At 30.2% G+C, this 4,627-nt stretch overlaps 1 protein-coding gene across 4 annotated transcripts in view; it reads left to right on the top strand.

The window, feature by feature from the left end:
• Positions 1-4,627, top strand: part of LOC143241126 (uncharacterized) — a 51,468-nt gene that overhangs the window by 22,548 nt on the left and 24,293 nt on the right. The window lies entirely within an intron of this gene.

The following is a 4,627-nucleotide window of genomic DNA, read 5'->3' as shown; positions in this document are numbered from 1 at the left end:
TAAGGGCTTCATTAGTTTTGAAAATATACAACTTGTAATCAGTTTATATCTTCAATTGACGAAATGTTTCACCTAATTACATTTTTTTGTCTATCGCATTCCGTAGATGATCGCGCCAATTGCTCTGACAACCTACCAAATCATTCAGGTTTATTTAATTGGTTACTGTCTGTCACGGTGATTTAATAGCTAGTGCAATAAGTATGGTATAATTATTATTATATTTATGAAAGCGTTCAACAATGTGACATCTTTACCGTTTTTCCCTCCATTATGACAAAAGCAGTTCATGAACATATTTTTTGCCATTATTTTTTCATAAATATCAGTTATATATTTGTGTGTGACATTTAAAAAACACCTCAGTTACTTTAGCGTGCCATCATCATTTACTACAGTATGCGTTTAGTAAAGTAAAATGCAGCTTTAAGTAACAAATGAATTATTTTGTTTGAGTTAACAGTGAAAACTTTTCGGAAGTGATAATGTGTTAAGGAACGTAAGCATATTCAGTCCTGCAGTTTATCAATGGTGGCCCTTTTAAAATCATAAATCTTTCAAATGAGGTATGAAGAAACAAATGTAGCCTATTGAAACTTGTATTTTTACAAATCTCTGATTTGATGCCGTTGCTGGATCATAAAGAGAAATGGAATAACAAAAATGGAGTTACACGTGATTTTTTTCCCACTTTTCTTAGGCCTAGTAATTTTCTTTGGTTTGCCATTATTACATTGAAAATCGTAAAAAATTAATAAAAGTTTGTCCTGGAGAATTTCATCAATTTAACGTTTTACCTCATATGAGCTCAACTTGTGATGTTTGTAAGGCGCATTTTTTTAGGTATGAACTTTTTCGAAGCATACTATTTCTAATATAATGAGTTGTCGGTATTATTAGTATGTATACATTAGATAGTAATGTAACATTTGTATTTATAGATGTATGCGCCAAAAAACACTATAACGGAACGAATATAAAATTATAGTATTTATATAAACGTATAAGTGAGATATTCCGTCTATCAGACATAGTCAGAACAACAGATGCAAATCTAAAAGAAGGTAAAAGCTTCAGTTGCGCGATAAACGGTTAGTGACAGTGGGATCTGGAACGCAGTGGTTTCTATGTCTCAGATATTTGTGTTTAAAGAGTGTACTTTTACATTTTATTAAGTTTCGCTTTCGCTATCATTTATTTATTTGTGCATACATTCATAATAAAAATGTATTTTAATATATTTAGGACTTAATAAAGCTGAGTAAATCGCCCGTACGCCTTTGATATAACACAGATGATTGTGAAGTGTGTAGAGATATATTAATACATTAAATTATAAATATTTTAAAGTATTGAGGCGATTAATTTTGAAATTACTTTATTTTAAAATTTATGTTTTCATGCATAATATGAACGCAATACATTAATATTTGTTATAAAACAAACTTTCAACTACAATTTTGTGAACCAAAATTTAATATCATTTATATTTGTGTGAAATAATTAACTTTTGTCAATTTACGCTTGGCTCATTAGTCCTTCTAGCCCTTTTTCTTGCCCTATATTTATGTTAATATATCGCTTTTTTAAACGTCGAAAGTGTTTTTTACCATGTTTTCATTTAGGCGAAACATTTTTCCATGAATGTGAATACATGTAATACGATATTATTCAGATGTGTTGTGAAAGATATGAAATTGATAAAAAATTACAATCACCATTTTAATATAGTTTACATAACATTTGTTAAGCGATTTGCCAATATAATAGCGTCTTAGCCATTACTCTATCGTATCCCAACTGGTCTGAAGAGCCGTGGTATTGTGCGAAAAGTCTCATCGGCACTGGATATAGCGTGGTTCACGTATTATTATATATTCGGCTTTTCTTTGATTCAAAAGTACCTGTTAGTAATTATTCAGAAATTCCTGGAAACACTATAAATTATCATATTTTAAGGTATTATTCAATTTGTGTTTTCTAGAACTTTGGCCGTTGACATAGCTTTATTACTTTCTCCTTAAGAGATATGCGAGTAGGTATGCTGGTATACTTACTGGCGAATATTAGGAAGTCAGACAAATGGCAGATACCCTGAATCACAATGTGTAATATATTACGCAAGTTTGCCAATACACTAAAAAGTAATACCTGGCAAAGCAATTTCATTACACCGTGTATCAGATGTAGGGCCATCATTTATGGAGAAGCAAGTGCCATTGCTCATGAACCGAAAATTAGAAAGTGTAAAAATAATTTAATTGACGTCAACATAATCTATGTTGGAAAAAGTAACAGTGATTCAGAGTTAAATGAAAAGTGTATTATAATTCGGATTTTAATATGAATTCCGTATTTAAATTGTACAACAGTGTTAAACTGGAGGATGGATGAAGATAGACTTTGCCCACAATTGGGGGGGGGGTAATATTTTTCATACCCCTGTCTTGAATAGTTTAGTTTGGAAGGTTTAAATTGTGTTGTTTTATCCCTCACGGTCGTTAAACCTATACAGTCTAGTCACTCTTTTATGTAGAAATTTAACCATGATGACAAACACTTTGGAAGAACTATGCATTATTTCGTGCAAAGATTGTCGAATTTCATATATCCGATATATCTGTAAAAAATGTTCCTTGAATTGTATTTGCAAGCAAATATATTGATTTCCAGAAAAGTGTTTATTTTCGTAACTTAATCATGATTTTTATTATAAGAATATTTTACAAGCGTCCAAGCAATGGTAAAAAATAAAAAAAAACTTTTCAAAGCAAAATTGTAAACAATAATCTTGGGACATAATTTTATTGGTTAGTTCACTTTCAGTACAATAGCTTTTGTTATTATTACATAAGAATAATGGAACCTAAAAATTATGTTGATTCTTTTTACCAGTTTACGTCATTTGAAGTTCTGTACTCGTAAACCATTTATAAGCTCAACTTAATAAATTCAAACCGTCAACATTTTTGTTCATTTGGTTCTTTTATGGAGTCGACGCATTTTTAAAACATTTTCTCAGTAAGGTGAGTAATATCATACATGCTTGTATTAGTCCTTCAACTACTATTCAAAAATTACCTCTTCCAGTCGTTGAAGTAAGCGCAGGTGGTGCGTTGTGTAAAACCCATTCACAAGCTGACAGATTCCCCGGAAATGCTCATGACTGAAAGATCAAGTTACAAAGAAGGAAGTTTTGTTTCCTTGTCCTCCGGGTATCAAAGAAACTGTTGGATTCCAGCTGTTGTGTGTGTGAATGAACGTGTACCTGTACTCTTGTGGTCTGAATAGTTGTTCGCGAAGGACTTAAATAGCCTGATAACAGCTAGCAATTTAACTTTTGTTTTTTAAGTAACCTTTAAGATTTTAATAAAGGGTGGGTTTGCAGAATGTATTTCGAAAACAGGCTACTAGTAAATACAGTTGATGTACAACTTGTTATAAAATGCTTTGCTAGATGCATCTATCATTGATCTTGATATAGTTTTACTGTTATACTGAATTAAAGTGTGTACCGGACATTGTTTTTTAACGGAAATATTCTCTCTATATTAATTAAGAATAAAGTGATTGTTTTCTCATATTTATTAGCTTCAATTTTACTGTTTCCAGAAGATGAATAGTAATTGTAATTTTTGTTTCACCGGGCAATTGTTTTATATTTAGTAAACGAGTAAACTGGATATGACTGGAGTGACAAGCGTATTATTTGATGTGGTACAAGACTATTGATTGCATGATAATTATAAAGAGATTTCCCATATTTTAGCTATTTTATCTTATACTTGCTCTAATGTAAAAATGAATTTCAGTAGAATCAACTGAGGGTCATATTTTATTAAGGAAAGTGTGGACATGGCACAGTGTTTCAAAAAATTGTCACAAAATATATTTAATATTGTATATAACTAATAACTTTGTGTACTTTTGGTGAAATTTTATTCCCCTATAACAAGAGGTTTTATGGTATAGTGCTTTTAAATGTAAGGCTTTATCTACATTTATCTGTATTACTGATGATTGAGCCATATTGCTAGTGCTCCACTTTGGTTTAAATATATATTTTTAATCTATTTATGAACAAACTGCTTGTGGTCCCATGAGTTTGTTGGTAAAATTCTCCATAATAACATTTGACCCAAACACGAGGAAATTTAAACAAATACAGTCAGTATTCCAGTTAATCTTACAAATTAATGCTTGAATTTCTCATATGCTGTCAGCATTGTAATGAAAAAACCAACATAAAACATGTGATACAGTACAGATTCATCGTTAGTTCGTAGTAAGAAACAAGTCAGTAAATTGAAAAATTTTCAAAGTTACTGGCATACTGATTAATAACAGTTTGTTTTTCAATGCTGCTATTAAAATATTTTGCTAATTTCAAATTAGATATTATAATGACACACTGAACTCTCAAAAGTATTTTAAGATAAATATCTGGATTTCATTTAAAATATTTTGCTTGAACATGGATGTTTTTATATTGTTTTATACTTTTTTAATTGCCTGTATTTGTGTTGAATTTTGAGTGAAAGTTTGAAATTATATTAAATTGATATACAATTTACAAACATGATGAGGTAAATATATTTTGAGGGAAGATGCTATAAGTTTCAACAAA

The sequence above is a fragment of the Tachypleus tridentatus genome, chromosome 13, assembly GCF_004210375.1.
Source record: "Tachypleus tridentatus isolate NWPU-2018 chromosome 13, ASM421037v1, whole genome shotgun sequence".
NCBI classification, from domain to species: Eukaryota; Metazoa; Arthropoda; class Merostomata; order Xiphosura; family Limulidae; genus Tachypleus; species Tachypleus tridentatus.
Note: the sequence above shows the minus strand (reverse complement) of the source record. Positions and strands in the feature narration are given on the sequence as shown.